This window comes from Lactuca sativa, chromosome 9 (assembly GCF_002870075.4).
Source record: "Lactuca sativa cultivar Salinas chromosome 9, Lsat_Salinas_v11, whole genome shotgun sequence".
Classification (NCBI taxonomy): Eukaryota; Viridiplantae; Streptophyta; class Magnoliopsida; order Asterales; family Asteraceae; genus Lactuca; species Lactuca sativa.
Genome location: NC_056631.2, coordinates 224,006,870 through 224,024,116, shown reverse-complemented (window position 1 = coordinate 224,024,116; position 17,247 = coordinate 224,006,870).

Sequence of the window (17,247 nt, the reverse complement as noted above, 5' to 3'; positions counted from 1 at the left end):
CGAAAACGCATTTGGTAACTCGGTGCTATAAAACGTGCCTTTGTGTATGATTCGACAAGTAGTAGAACAAGCCATATGAGTCGAAGTTTATCCATTCCTTTTACCTTCGAGATAAAAGCGATATCTGTGGGCCCCTCGATGATTTGATGATGACAAATGGAAGTGCTCGGCCGGGCCAAGACTGATTTGATTTGTTCAATTAGTCAGTCGTCATAAATCGGAAATCGGGAAACAACAAATGGACAGAGAGAATGATTATAATCCATGTATCAGTCCATATGATATCTAGAATGGAGGAATATATGATCCCTTATCTAATGGACAAGTTTGTTGACAAGATCAGAGTTCGACAGCAGCTTTAAGAGCTACGATTGCCAGTTAGGTTTGAAGTCATACGCAATAATAGTTTTAGACTTATCCAAGTGGGAGACTGTTGGATTAATGTCTAAGTCCATAACTATATTTGGTATGTACTTGACCCGACCCGGCATGGTCCATTTGGGTTGCACTTCACCGACACAATTTATATGTATAATCTTTTGAGAATAGTATGTTTATGATTAATATTAATATATTATAAGTTCTAATATATTATTATGGAATCATATTATTTAATTAGTATTGATCAAGAATTAATTTATAATTAATTAAGTGATCAAAAGGAACTAATTAAATATGGACTCTTATATATATATGGAATGGGCCAAGTTCATTTAGGTTGGGCTAAGCTTTCATGGATAGTCCATGGAGTGTTTAACCCATGGATCCTAGGAAATGAAAGGTCATGGGTATTAGGGTTTAACCCTAATCCTCCACACTATATAAAGATGTCCTTGGTTGGTGAAATGGGCACTAGTGTGGATACACTAAGAAGGGCTAGCCAATTTCACTAGAGAGAACCAAGTAATCATATTCTCTAAAGTCTTCCAAGGTGTCTTGGTGATTTGTGATTCCACTTGAGGCTTCCACACTATTGGGGCTAAACTCTTAAATTTTGAAGACATCAAGCTACATCAAAAGGTATGTATTCTATCTTGTTACATTCATTGATTTGTATGCTAGATTAGGATAATACCTTGGAAGTTCTTATTTGCATGTATAATAGAGAAAACATAGATCCAAGGTTTATAGGGTTGCATGTACACCATAGGAGTGTTAGAATGCTCAAAACCCAACAGCTATCTCTTGTCGATCGTTTACTATATTTCGTTTGCATGTTTTGACTTCCAGAATAATTTTTGTTTCGTATAACATATTATTCAAACTTCCACAGTCGGTCATATGTCGGAAGTAGGTATGAATCAAGGTTGTCATGATTGGTTGCAGAGGCCTAAGGTGTTGGACAAGGCTACAACAATCATGAGTGCTCATAAGTTCTTAGCATTGGACTCAACCCACGCTCACTGGAATCACTTCATGGAATTTATCTCGAGTGATCGTGAGACGGTAATATCATATAAGTCTTCAAACCTAGAGATATGATTTGTTACTTACAAGTTGGTTATACATTGATTGTACGAAAACGCATTGGTAACTCGATGTTATAAAACGTGCTTTTGTGTATAATTCAATGAGTGGTAGAACAAACATATGAGTCGAAGTTTATCTGTTTCTTCTTGGATTAGAAGCTGATATCTGGGCCCCTTGATGATTTTGTTTTGACCTATGTACCGGGCCCGGTCAGAACTAAGTTGATGTGTTCAATTAAGTTCTTTGTCAAACAAATCGGAAATCGAGAAACAAACTGTTGGACAATAAGTAAGACATTGTTCCATGTATTTGTCCGGATGATATCCAGAACAGAGGATTATATGATCACTTATCTTAAATGGCGTATCAACATCTTCTCAGTTCCGAGAGACCTTGAAAGAGCTACGATTACCGGTTGGTTCCTGAAGTACTGGAGATATAGTTATTAGACTTATCCAAGTGGGAGACTGTTGGATAAGGTGTCTATGTCCATAACTATTTCTGGTCAGTACTTGACCCGACCCGGCATGGTCCATTTAGGTTGCATGACACCATGCAATTGGATAGACTAAATGAGAGAAATAACACTTGGAGATTATTAATATATTATAAGTTCTAATATATTAATAATATTATTTAATTAGTTTGATCAAGAATTAATTTAGAATCAATTAAGTGATCAAAAGATAACTAATTAAATATACGGGTTGATTATGTAAATCATTCATATCTTGTATAGTGGGCTAAGAGGCTCCATGGATTATCAAGTTGGGTTCCACCCATAGGATGCTCCATGGATGATCCATGGGAGTTACAAACCCATGGGTCATGGAATTGAAGAGTCATGACACATTAGGGTTTACATGGTGTAACCCTAGATGTGTCAACACTATATAAGAATCCCATTCTCCACCAAAATCGGCTACACATATGAAACAAGAGGGCTAGGCCGATTTCAAGAAGTGTGTATTCTCTCAAAAGTCTGTCCAAGAGCATTTGGTGTTGTGTGAAGCATTTGAGGCATCACACTTGGGGTGCTAGGCTCACAAGGTTTCAAGGAACATAAGCAACAACAAGACAAACATAGATCCAAGGTTATTAGGGTTGCATGTACACTTAGGAAGTGTTATAATGCTCAAAACCCATCAATATCTACACTAAGGGAAGTTGGATATGAAGTTTGGAACCTTAGATCCCCTTGGAAAGGACTGAACACAAAAGGACTGGAGGAAATCGTCGAGTCCCATTGGTTGGCTCGAAGAGTCGGGGTAGGGTTTACCCGTTTTCGAGTTTCTGAATGAGCGTAGTGAAGGATTAGAGTGTTTGTCTGAATGAACTTTTGGTTTTTTGGACATTGGACGAACTTGATGAGTCACTTAGGTGACTTAGCGAGTTGACATGGGATTCAGTGGAATGGACCCGGGAGGAACTCGACGAGTTGAGGTCAACATGGATTGTCGACCTTGACCATTGACCTTGATTTTGACCAGGGTTAACCGGGGTTGTCTTTGAGGGTATTTATGATATTTTGGGATTGTGACAAGTTAATCACATGATGAATATAGATAGTTGAGTTGGAGCAGTGCGTGGGATTTATCCGATCTTAGCTTCTCAGTTCAACATTCGAGTGGTGAGTCTTCTCACCATACCAATGGGTCTAAGGCACCATGGCCAACCGATTTTATGATATGTGGATTGATGATTGATTTTGTGTTATGTTAGTATGGCATTTGCATGGAAGACCCCGGGGGGTTCTCGTGGTAGTAGACTGAGACCACGATGGGGTTCCCGCGACATTTGGTATAAGACCTTAGAGGGTTTCCATGGTTTCCTAGTATATTTGCATGTTTAGTTTTTATGATATTTGCTTGGTAGTGAAGACCATGTGGGGGTTCTCATGGCAGTTAGAGAAGACCATGTGAGGGTTCCCATGGTAGGAAGACTATGTGGGGGTTCCCATGACATGTAGTTAAGACCACGTGGGGGTTCCAGTGGCACTAGGTGTAAGACCCTGGAGGGTTTCCATGTCTTCCTTATATGTTGTATGCATGGCTTATGTGATATATGTAGCTTTTATAGCTAATATGATATGTGTTATGTGGATTGTGTGTGGGGTATGCTCTGGGGGACTCACTAAGCATTAGCTTATATTTTGTGGATTTGTTTCAGGTACATCTGAGCCCAATGGCAAGGTCAAGGCTTGATGGCGCGATGTACACTCTCTCACAGGCGTTTTTATGGGACACTCTGATGATTTGAAATAAAATTGTATTTGATATGAATTTTGAAAAAATTGTATTTGGGATTTCATGGTTTGTGGAAAGTATTTTGGTTAATCAAAAATGAAAATTTTCTCTTGAAAATTGGGTCGTTACAGAGTTGGGAGGCACCTACTTGTCGTGTTGAGTTAACAATGGCCGCGTTTCTTCAACATCTAGCCCCAACTCGACAAGGTGAAAGCTGAATTCGAAAACCCTAATTTTTAGGGTTTGCACCCTACTTAAAGGCCTTAACTCTCATTGTTGGCCTCCCCCATTGCCTCCTTGTCCAGATAAAACCCTATTTCTTCATTTTTCCCTCATTATGTGTGTGTGTGTGTGAGCTTGGAGAGTAATTTTTGGTGCTCTTTTGGAAGAAACAAGAAGCTTGAAGAAGTTGGTTGAAGGGAAAGGTTGTAGATCCGATGTTTACTCTGTTGTGGCAAGCATTTTGAGGTATAAAGTTGATACCTTGGTCATTTATTTGCTAGATCTCTTCATTTAAGAGTTTATGGTCATTATTAGCTTATTTTGGGACCATTCTTTGATTTGAGCATGTTATGAGGTTATGGTTTCAGATCTAGACATCTCATGGCTTCCATGAACTTAGAGTTGCCAAGTTTATCAAGTCTTGGACGTCCTTCATTCCTTAAGTCCCATAATAAGCTTTACTTGAGTGTTTTAGCCCCTAGATGCCAAGCATGGACGTAAAGTTAGCAACTTTACGTGGTATCTCAACCCTAGGGGACCAGACCTATAGTTTAGAGCATTAGAATCGCTTGGAAAGTGGCTGAATGATTTAAGACAAGGAAAATTCGATGAGTTGATTTGCCAACTCGACGAGTTGGCTAGAAGTTTCCCGATCTTCTAGACAATGTACGAACTCGACGAGTTGTCTTGACGACTCGGCGAGTTAACTCGGGTTTTTGCGGTTTTCTGTGTTCTGAAGGAACTCGACGAGTAAGTAGATGCACTCGACGAGTTGGATCAACATGGAATGTTGACCTTGACTATTGACTCAAACTTTAACCAAAATGGTATTTTGGTAATTCGGGATTTTAATGGAGTTAGTGACATGGTGGTTGTAGGCGGTTGAGAACAGTGCCGTGATTCGAGAGTTGGATCTTGTCAGTTAGTGCTACTTGCGAAGTGAGTTTTCCTTACTGTACTAATAGTGTCGAAGGCACCAATGTCGACCCTTTGGTTGATATCCTGATATTCATGATATGTCAAGTACGGAATATATATATATATATATATATATATATATATATATATATATATATATATATATATATATATATATATATATGCATGAGTATGCTAGATATTGATATGCTAGTCTGGTAGATCTATAGGACTGCCTGTGATATTGTCTGAATGTCTGTATAGAATGTTATCTGTTACATGTCGACATATTGTTTGGGTTGGGTTGAGGTTGTACTACTTTGTGTTGTAGCCAACAAACCCTGGAGTATTCTAGATATGAGCTGTGGGCTAAGGAGGGAATGCCAGATTCATACTGAGGGCACATTGGCATTCCATATACGAGATGAGGACCAAGTGGTATGCCAGACTCATACTGAGGGATTGAGGGTATTGGAGCAATCCAGATATGAGTTGAGGGCCGGGAAGGGCATGCTAGACTCATACTGAGGGCTCGTGGGCATTCCATATACGAGCTAATGGCCGGGCAGGGCATGCTTGACTCGTAGTGTAGGTCGGGGAGAAAGCAAGACATAAGTGGTGGGCCTAGGGGAAAGCCAGACTTATGTTGTGGGCTCAGGGGTACTCAATTCTGTTAGCTGTGGACCCATTGCATGCTGTTATTTGTATATGTGCTACTATTTGTGTGTTGGTACTTTGGGGGAACTCACTAAGCTTTGTGCTTACGGTTTTAGTTTATTGTTTCATGTGCTCCAGATGTTTTGGCAAGGCGAAGGTGTGGCCGTACACATCCTCGCATTTTAAAGTTATAGTTTCTGGGAAATTCTGATAATGTGAATGATTTGAAAACTATAATGATTCCGGATTTAAATAAATGTTTTGGAAACAACAATTTTGTAAACACTTCTATAGAAAAATGATTGTTTTGAAAAGTTTAAATTTTACTGAAATTTTTTGGATTTCACAAGCTGGTGTCAGAGCCTTGGTTTGAGTGAATTGGAGGAACACCCATGTGAATCCAGTCTCAAACTAAGGGAAAGATTTTCAAAATGAATTTCAAATGGTATTCAAAATACATAAGGAGGATGCGATGTGTACGGTCAGCCGAAGCCAGTAAGTACACCCCAAAATACCATATTGTTATTTGATATTGTGATATGTTAGAACAACATGCTAGTGACAGGCTAGGGATCTTAATTATTTGCTTGTTAGAATTGTCAGATTATGTGATGCCTTAGTTCCAATAGAGTTCCCTTGTTTGGCTATTGTGTGACTATCTCGCGTGTGAACTGGCTATTGAGTGGATATGCTAAGTCACATGCTACATCATTTAAAGGATCTTAGGTTGTGCGGTTTAGTCCTGCTTCACAACTCTCGTCTGAGTCCAACCATTGTGGGATTGAATCTTTTAGCCTAAGATTGTTTAAATTATGGGGAATGTGGTATGGATGAGTCGTATGGGGACAGCCAACCAGTAGCATTATTGGATGAGGTAGCCATGGTTTCTCTGGTTGAGCGCAATCATAGCTGGTCGGCATGAGGAAGAATTAGCCACTCTCGAGAGAGTGAGGGCAGGGAAAAGATGCACACATGGTGCTGGAAGTCTGAGATAGAGGATTTCATATAATGATATGTCTGATTTTATTGCATCTTAGTTCTAGTCGACTTCTCTGCTCGAATGCTGCTTGCTTTGTGCTTTGTGAGACCCATGTTGATGAGAGCTAACCATAAAATGAATTCATTAAAATTTCATGCTATGGGCGTTAAATATTCTTAGGATAAAGGACTTAGACCTATTGCGCAGCTCTTGTCTAAGTCGAACTGTAGGGCTGGGTCCTTTAGCCGAAGGATCATTTAAGCCTGGTTGCATGTAATTGTATTCATTATGTGCTTAGTTGGCGTTGGTAGGGGTTCTTCAGTAGCTGATGGCAGAGGAGGTGTGGTGAGTCCTAGGATAGCCTAGGGAGTATTTAGTGCGGGTGTTTTGTCAAGGAGCAGGTTTTAGGAGTATTGTAACTAGGACCTAGAGGACCTGAGATAATTCTTTAGGAAAGTATGGATAGGTGTGGAAAGTAGTATTGGGCCCGTACTACTGAAAGCACATGATCCATACTTGAATCGTGGAAAATCGCAGGGATTCTAGGGGCCGGTTAGGGGAGTTAGCATGGTTGGATACCATGATTTGCATAAGTGTTTCTAATCCTGCCAATCTGTTGGTTGTGGCTGCTCCGACATGAGGATGTTCCTAGTATTTGGTGTGAGCCCAGTGGTGTTATCGATTTTGGTTGTTTGGTACAAACCTAGTGAGTGTTGGTTTGAGGTGTTGAGGGTTTTGCTCGAGGCTGGGATGCGATTCGCGACACTCAAGAAGGGAGCGATGATTTTGATCGACTAAGTTTTGCAGCTAGAAGTAGAATGACTGATTTATGGATTGGAATGTCGTTATCTTTGGCAAGGGTTGTGCCCTTTTAGTTTTCCCAGTTAGAAGTAGTGGGCAGGTTTTTGACCTCTCGAGTTAGATGGAATTCTCAGTTTATGGCCTGTTAGTCGAAGTGATTGGGAATAACATGTCCATGCTGGTGTTCGCAAGTGGTTCGATGTTGCACAAGTACCTTAGCGATGCGAGTATGGACCGTATTCTTGAGGAGATTGGAAATCCAGATGTCGGATTGTCATAAGGGTTACATGTTGGGGTGTATGTTTGGATTGTAAATTGATAGTGTCTATGCTTTGTAAGTGGTTATTATGGGAAGTTCCGAGGTTTTCAGCTGTACTTAAGGTATCTTGTGGGGTTCGTTGATCCGTATCTGGAGGAGCATTCTGCGGATGATTCATTTCATGGTCAAGTATGGTTGTACCTAGAAGGATTGCTTGGGTTATGTGTTGGTTTCACCACCGGTGGGCGGTGGTTCGTGTTTTAAGTGGAGGAGAATTGAGATTCTTAGGTTGAACGTTAGTCCTTAAGGGTTCTGTCAGTTCGCTGGTTGGGTCGTTGCTTTCAGATTAGTTTTGGGAGAGGATGATCAGTAAATCATTTCCAGAAGTGGATATGTTCAGTTCCCAATGGGTGTTCATTCTCTGGAGTAAGTGTCAGGTAACCTCAACATTTGGGTCGTTGAGTTCTCATTCAGCAGGGGTTATCCGAAAGATTCAAGGAGTGGTGGTTAAAGTCCAAGGGATTTGTCAGCCTATCATCAAGTTTAGTATGTTTATGTCCCCTTGGCCTCAAGTATTATTATCCACTTCAGGGGTGTGAAATTTTGGTTTTCAGCAGACTTAACTTTTTGGTAGCATTCGGTAAGCCTTTGAGAGCTAGATGCGTATTGGTGGAATCTGTTTAGCCTCGATCAAGGAATGAGGTCTTATTCCGATAGTTCATGGAGATGTTTTCGGGTTATGCTGAGAATTGTTGTTTTGTTGGAACCCTGGAAATTCTTTTGGGTATCAGAAAATATTTATGGGAAGTATGCATATTATTTCCGTTGGTTCGTAAGCTGTTGTCAAGATTTTGGATTTCAAGAATCGAATTGGTCGGGAGGTTGCAAGTCATAAATTCCTTTATGATAGTCTCGAGTGGTTGCCCAGGTGGGGGTACACCTGAGTCGGAAAGGAGTTGGTAGTATCGCGGAGATTTTTGGGTCTGACCATATTTGGTCATTAAGGCAGTGGTAAGTAATGGCATGTCAACGGTCGAGTATATTAGGGTTTGGTGTGTCCTATGGTTTGGTTTTGGGTGAGGTTTGTGATCAGTGTGATTTGAGGATCATTTCTGCATGTTCTAGTAGTGTCTCCAGTTTGGAACTAGGGGTAGACTTATTATTGGATTCTCATCAATTGTAGGAAGAGTCTTCAAGAGCACCGTGAATGCCATTTTCAAACAAACTCTCAGTGGAACTCGTGTTGGGAATCCCGAGTGTACCCATGCAAGTTATGTATTTTGAGAGACCATGATGTAAGTGGAGAACCTTTTTGGTTGAAGTACGAGTCGCGAGTTCCAGGCGGAAGGCGTAATGTCATCACGATGGTTTAATCGAAGGTTGTTTGGGTTAGCACTACCTTGTCCTTTAGGTTCTCGGAACCTGGCAGTCGGACCAGGTGCTAGACTGGTAGTCTCAATGGCGGTTGAGAAACCTCTTTGTATCCAAGTTTAGTGAAGGGGATGCAATGAATCATAATATTATAAGTGAAATGCAAGAGTAGATCCTTGGATCTTGGATTATGAGTTTAGACCCAATTTGTGTGCATTGATGTTCCAATCTAGGGTATTCCATCCCGAGGATGACCGGACCCTATGATCAATTGGAACTGGTGTGTTTGGTATTCTGACGGTTGATTGGGCCAAACATGTGCATGATGTGTGGGTATTCCATCCTAAGAATGTCTGGGTCATCGTCGGCATGCCTGGTATTCTAGCCTGAAGCTGATTGGGCCAAGTATGAGTGTCCGTGCTTGTGAGATGGTTGTTATGTGTACGTTGGTTCGGGAGTTGAAGGAAGCATTGTCTTGTTAGAACTAAACGATTTGTCTCCCTGTTTGTCTCCTATTGCACATTATATCCCTGTAAATCTGGTCATTAGAACGAGCCTTCCCTTGAAGGAATATGTATTCCCTCTTATCAAGAGAAGAATTGTCGGTAGCAGCGTATGATCTGTGATTCAATTTTCTGTTAGGAACCTCAAGTTTTCAGGGTTGAGTAGTCAGCTTAGGGATAAGGGGAATGGATTTAGCGATGGTTATTATGGGCGGTCTGTCGGGGAGTCAGACCAAATTCGCGATTCCAGACTACAAATTTTCAGGTGAAGTAGGAATTGCTTGCCGCGTGGGATTATGGATTTACTTTCTTTGGGTTGAAATTTTTTGCTAAGTTTTGTCGCCTTGGGAAGGTCATGGTATGATCAAGTTTGTGGGTGTTTTCCTCAGGATGTCAGGCATGCCGAGGATGGTAAGGAATGATTTCGAGGACAAAATCAAATTTAAGTGGGGAAGAGTTGTAAAATCCTATTATTCAGACATGAATTTGAGATTTATATTTGTATATGCTTTTAGGGCAACTTGGTGAGTTGGGAGGCACCAACTCGTCGTCTTGAGTTAATAATGGCCACGTATCTTCAAGACCTACTTGACTAGTTGGAAGGCCCCAACTCGACGAGTTGAAGGCTGAATACAAAAGAACTAATTTTTAGGGTTTGCACCTTATTTAAAGGACTTAACTCTCATTGTTGGCCTCCCTCATTGCCTCCATGTCCATAGAAAACCCTATTTTGTGCTTTTTCCCTCATTATGTGTGTGTGTGTGTGTTTGTGAGCTTGGAGAGTGATTTATGGTGCTCTTTTGGAAGGAACAAGAAGCTTGAAGATGTTGGATGAAGGGAGAGGCTGTAGATTCGATGTTTACTTAGTTGTGGCAATCATTTTGAGGTATAAAGTTGATACCTTGATCATTTATTTGCTAAATCTCTTCATTTAAGAGTTTATGGTCATTATTAGCTTATTTTGGGACCATTCTTGGATTGGTGCATGTTATGAGGCTATGGTTTCTGATCTGGACATCTCATGGCCTCCATGGACTTAAAGTTTACAACTTTATCAAGTCTTGGCCCTCATTCATGCCCTAAGTTCCGTAATAAGCTTTACTTGAGTGTTTTAGCCCCTTGACACCAAGAATGGACGCAAAGTTAGCAAGTTTACTTGGTATCTCAACCCTAGGGGACCAGAACTATAGTTTGGAGCATTAGACTCGCTTGGAAAGTGGCTGGATAACTTAAGACAAGGAAAAATCGACAAGTTGCTTTGACAACTCGGTGAGTTTCCTGAAAGTTTCCCGATCTTCTGGACACTATTCGAACTCGACGAGCTAACTCGGGTTTTCGCGGTTTTTTGAGTTCTGAAGGAACTTGACGAGTCAGTAGATGCACTCAACGAGTTCGGTCAACATGGACTGTTGACCTTGACTATTGACTATGAATTTGACCAAGGTTGACCAAATTTGACTTTAAGGGTATTTTGGTAATTCGGGATTTTGATGGAGTTAGCCACATGGCGGTCGTAGGAGGTTGAGTTCTAAGCTGTGATTCGAGAGTTGGATCTTGTCAGTCAGTGCTACTTGTGAGGTGAGTTTTCCTCACTGTACTAACAAGGCCGAAGGCACCAATGTCAGCCCTTTGGTTGATATCCTGATATTGTTGGTATGCCGAGTATGTAATATACATATATATATATATATATATATATATATGCATGAGTATGCTAGTTATTAATATGCTAGTCTGGTAGATCTGTAGGACTGCCTGTGATATTGTCTAATTATATGTATTGGATATTATCTGTTACACGTCGACATATTGTGTGGGCTGGGTTGAGGTTGTATTGGTTTGTGTTGTAACCAACAAACCCTTGATTATTCCAGATATAAGCTGAGGGCTAGGGAGGGTATGCAAGACTCTTATTGAGTACTCACTAGCATTCCAGATATGAGTTGAGGGTTAGGGATGGAATGCCAGACTCATACTGAGGGCACATTAACATGCTAGATACGAGCTGAGGACCAAGTGGTATTTCAGACCGGTATTGAGGGCTTAGGAGTATAGAGCAATCCATATATGAGCTAAGGGCCAGGAAGGGCATGCCAGACTCATTATGAGGGCTCATGGGCATTCCAAATATGAGATGAGGGTCGGGCATGGCATTCCAGACTTGTACTATGGGTCGGGGAGCAAGCGAGACATAAGTTGTGGGCCAAGGGGAAAGCGAGACTTATATTGTGGGCTTAGGGGTAATCCAGTCTATTAGCTGTGGACCCATTTCATGATGTTATTTGTATATGTGCTACTGTTTGTGTGTTGGTACTTTGGGGGAACTTATGGTTTCTAGGAAACTTTGATAATGTGAATGATGTGAAAACTATGTGTAACTTATTTCGGTTTTAAATAAATGTTTTGGAAACAACTGTTTTGTAAACACTTCTATAGAAAAATGATTTTTTCGGAAACTTCAAATTTTTCTTAAATTTTATGGATGTCACAAGTTGGTATTAGAGCCTTGGTTTGAGTGAATTGGAGGAACACACGTGTGAATCCAGTCTCAAACTAAGGAAAATATTTTCAAAATGAATTTCAAATTGTTTTCAAAATACTTAAGGAGGATGCGATGTGTACGATCAGCTAGAGCAGTAAGTAGACCGCAAAATACCATATTGTCATTTGATATTGTGATTGTTGGATTGGTGTCTAATTCCATAACTATTTTGGTATGTACTTGACCCGATGGTGCATGGTCCTTTTGGGTTGCCTTCACCAAAGCAATTTGATAGGATGAATTATGGAGAGAAAGGATTAAATATGATTTATTAATATATTATGAGAATAATATATTAAAGGAGAAATCATGTTGTTTAATTAATATTAGTCAAGAATTAATAAGAATTAAGTTTGTGACTAAAAGAGATTAATTAAACTTAAGGGACTAGAATTGTAATTATAAGATACTTGCAATTGGGCTATGGATTGCCTTATATTATAAGGTTGGATGAATTCTATGGGGAAACCCATTAGAAATCGTCCAAGGCCTTTAAGGAAAGGAGTCCATGGGTTGCTTAGGGCTTAAGCATCCAAATTAGGGTTTTCTTGTTAGATAACCCTAATAGCCTCACTATATATAGAGCCCTTATGCCCCAAAATCGTGGACAAGCTTCCTTCTAGGGTTTCAACACGTTTTAGGCAGCCTCCTTCTCTCCTCCTCTTCATCCTCTTGCTCTTGGTGTTTGTGAACCATTAGAGGAGTGACATTTGTGACTCTAAGCTTTCTAAAGTCAACACAAGAAGGATTTGTGATTGTTATTGCTACATAACAATCAAGGTAATATCTTAAACCCATTCTTATGTTAATATGATTACTTGTATGCTATAATTAGGGTTTATAGTCTTGGATAACTTGCATGTACAATAGAGAAACCTAGATCCAAGCATTAGGGTTTGTATGAGCACATATGATGTTCTTTAGTATAAAACCCATCAGTGGTATCAGAGCCTTGATTGGTTTCTATTGTATTGATGCCTTGTTTGTTTGTTAAAGCTGTAAAATCAATTTTTTGGCCCCTTGTCTGATGAACTCGGCGAGTTCCAATGTGGACTCGGCGAGTAGCTCCAACTCGGCGAGTCCATAGAGGAACTCGGTGAGTTCGAGCGTCAGAAGGAGGCTGTTTCGGGATTTTTTTGCCTATTTTGACTTAGGATAATTGCCATAATTGTTTAAAATTAATAAAATTCGATTTTTATTGATTCCTTATGATTATCCTTGTCAAAATAAAAAATTTTGGTCATCTAATTAGATAATTGTTACCTTATTTGATAAATGTTAAGTTATGGAAATTATTTGATCATTATCTTGCAAGAATTTGAACTAGATCTAATTAGATAACCACCAGTTATAGATAATTGCCTTATTTGAATTATGTGATCTAGAATATTCTTGAAAAAGTTTGGAAAACTTTCAAATTAATCCCTTTAGGTTTTATAGTTTAAATTAGAACTTGAAAGTTTAGAATTTAAATAGTTGAAACCCTAATGTTTTGAAAAAGGTTTCAAAACTTGCCCTCAAGTTTTGGAATTCAAATTTTGACTAAAAGTTTAATTTTGATGTATATTTAAATTCTAAACCCTAATGTTTTGAAATGTTTCAAAACTTGCCCTCAAGTTTTGGAATTTAAAAGTTGATTAAAAGGTTTAATTTAGGAATGTTAAATTCTAAAACCATAGTGATGTTTTGAATAGATTCAAATCACACCCTTATGGTTTTATTAATTAATTAAGGTGTATAATTAAAAGAGGTTTAATAAATCCATAAAAGTTTTGGTTTGCAATTTAATTGAATTAAAAGTATAATTATTAAATTTGACCACCTAGTATTTTAAAAGTGTGAAATACACCCTATACTATATATAACATTAAAGGTCTAACATTATATATATGTATGAGTAAAAGTCAGTCTTACCGTTAGTAGGCCTCATTCACAAAGCTGGTCTATAAGGGGTGTTTAAGGAAATTGCCTATAAAATGGCGATTGAATGGGTATCCACTCTTACCCACCGCACTCTTGACTAGTGGAGGGTCGTTAGCCGAACGGGTAGGATAGGACAAAAACCTTCCATTATAAGTATAATGAAGTACAAAAGTAACTAAATGTTTTACAAATTCCCAATCTTAGTTAGTTAGGCAAATGTGAATTGACGCAATTCCATGAAATTACACTTTGTGCCCTTGCGAAGACGTTAGTGGAGCGTGTGTGGTTAACCGGCACACTAAATGGTTCTAAGAAAAGGTAGCAAAGGGTGACTCAATGTTTGTCATAGTTCGGTGGAGTGTGTGTGGTTTACCGGCACATTGAATAGGTGACTGTAACATGTGAGGGCACCATGTAAGTTTGCATGGTTATTCACACCCGCTTTGTGATCCTCGGCATCCCAGTCACAAACTAGAGGGGCATATCGAGATTTAAACATGCCATTGAAAACTTCAATGAATCTCAAAGGATCTAGGAGTTTTCATAGATTTAAAACCTAAATTTCTTTTTCGTTTTTCATGGTGGAAATTGGTGAATCGTGATTCACTTACCTTCAAATATTCTGCAACTAGATTACGGCATCCCTTTTCTAGGTTGTAGCATATTGTGTTGGGTCCTAGCCTTAGTATCTCATTTGGGTGATTTACTAAGGACTCAATCAATCAACTAACTTGAATTCGTTTTCTCCCATTTTGTAGATGTCAAAGTACGACAACTATGGTCTTCCCAAATCCCGTGGAACAAGCATTCCGCATGAAGATGATATTCCACGATTCGATCGAGGAACAAGAGATCATGCTTCAATTCCTCCACCTCCTTCAATTATTATCCCTAACCCACAAGTTCAAAGGCTTGAAAAGTTCAAGCTCACTCAATCCCTTTTGGCAAGTAAACATAAAGAAGGAAAGTCGGTGTGTGCACACGTTCTAGGGATGAAGTCACACATTGATAGGTTAAGAATGTTGGGATCCGTTGTTTGTGAGGAGATGGATGTTGATTGGGTTCTTCAGTCACTTCCTAACTCATATAGTGAGTTCGTAAGAGAGTACTATATGATGAACTGCGACGTGACCCTTATAGATCTCACCTATATGCTTATTGCTGTTGAATCAGCAATGGTTTGGCGCAATAGAAAAGCAAAGTTGATTGGTGAATCTGCCTTCAAGACCTCTATGGATATAGACAATGGCAACGAAAGACATGCTATGATCGAACGGTTTGATCATAAGAGAAAGGCAATGTCTGAAGTAGTTCCATGTGCTGTTCCAAAAGAGTCAATTTGCTTTTATTGCCAAAAGAAGGGGCATTGGAGACGAAGCTGCCCTATTTACCTAAGAGATCTAAGAGATGGGAGAGTAAAAACGTATGGCTCTACTTTAGGTAAAATCCATTGACTAACTCTTTTAAGCTTCTATTCTAGATTCTTAATACATAATGTGATAAGATTACAATTGATGTTTTGTAGGATCGAAGAAAAGAAAGGAAGCTTAAGGGAAGAAGTGAGCAGAATCTAACCGTGAAGAAATGGATTTCGATCGCATTACTTGAAGATTAGATTCTTGAGCTACTACTTAGAGTTAGAATAAAATTGCTAAGAAAGATGTATTGACATAGTTTTTCAATGAATTGCATTGTAAGGACAAATTTTTCCGCAATAAAATAAATTTTGATTTTAAATTTTATTTATTTATCCTTACAATGTCGTGTATGAAAAAAATTGATGTTAAAATATTTCTATTATTAGCAATAATGGATTTGATTCTTAATTATGTTGTTTGTGGAAATGTCGAGAATTTACCAAATAGGGAGAGTTTCTCATCGCCCAAACTTCAATTGGACAGAAACTTGGAATCATGCAACTTGGTTGCACGATGAATGAGAAATTTTCATATTTGGAAATTAGACAAATTCATTGACAAAGTGTCAAGTGAAGGACTAGGAGATCGAGTACACAAGGTTGCGTGTTGATCAAGTCCACCATAAGAGTAACAAAATATTCGTCATGAATTTACTAAAGGTTTAGTAAATGTGATTATACTTACAAGATTAAGTGTAATTCTAAATTGATTGCAAAAGTTTAAATCAATAGCAGAACGAATAAGAAGAATCAAGTAAGAAGAAAGATAAAAGTTTCTCCATTCTAAGAAGAAGGGAGAGTACCTTTTATGCTTTATGATATGTCTTAATGATTAAGAACCATATCTAAATTGATCCTGTAAGTGAGTCTTAGTGCAATTGTATGTCTAAGAAGAGGAATCAAGAATTGAAGAAATGGTTAAATCAAGAAGTCAATCATAATTCGTTCCAAAACAAGTCTTAGAGTTAAGATTGTGACATTGAGTGAAAAGTATTAAGAAGGTTTATAACATTCATCAAATATGGAAGTTGTGATGTCTTGGATAAGACAAAGACCAACTAGGACCAATTTATGAAGTGTTTTGATAAAAACTACACTAACTCTTGATTATTTGTTTGTCAAGAAATGTTATTGACAAGAGAATCTTATATGTCAAGGAGTCAGTGAGAGTCTTAATGGTCTTGAAAGGTTTCAAGAACAAATCAAAATAAACCTTATCGATCATCACTAGCACACGAGTTGAGGCTTACAACCTATCGTGTTGACACTATTTTGTTTCTGTGCCATTCCAATTGAGTTAATTATGCATGTGAGTTCTATGAGTTCTCATTTGAACGCATAAAAGTCAGGCACCTTGATCAATGGAAAGTACATTGATAGGAAAGGGTGAGCTGCTTAACTACTTGGAAGACATGGTGGGCAGCTAAGTTACCATAAGGCAAGAAGTCAAAATTAAGAAAGTTCGGTCCATATGAGTTTGAATTTTTCGTAAACTTTGGTTTTGACAAATTCACATGGATAGGAACACATACACCATTAAAATCTAAGTGTCATAAGATTCCCTCCTTCATGAAAATGACTGTGAGGAAATGCTTTCACTAAGAGAGATTCTAAAAAGATAGTGACTGTGAAAATTGGATTCTCGAATTCGATTATGGTTACGGTATCCCTTTCCATGATTTGAATTGTGAGATTTGACAATTAGTCTGAATTGTTTAGACACACATATGAGCTATCTAAGGGAAAGGTGTATAAGCTTAGATAAAGGATTATCAAAGAATTAAGTATTGGAAACATGAACTTAAGAAATTCAATAAGTATTGTTTCTCTGGAAGTTAAGCTGGTTTCTGAATACATGTCAAAGCTAGTGGGAGCATAAGTGTTATGTTTATAATAATCATCATGATAGTGGGAGCATAAATGTTATGATTGTATGATT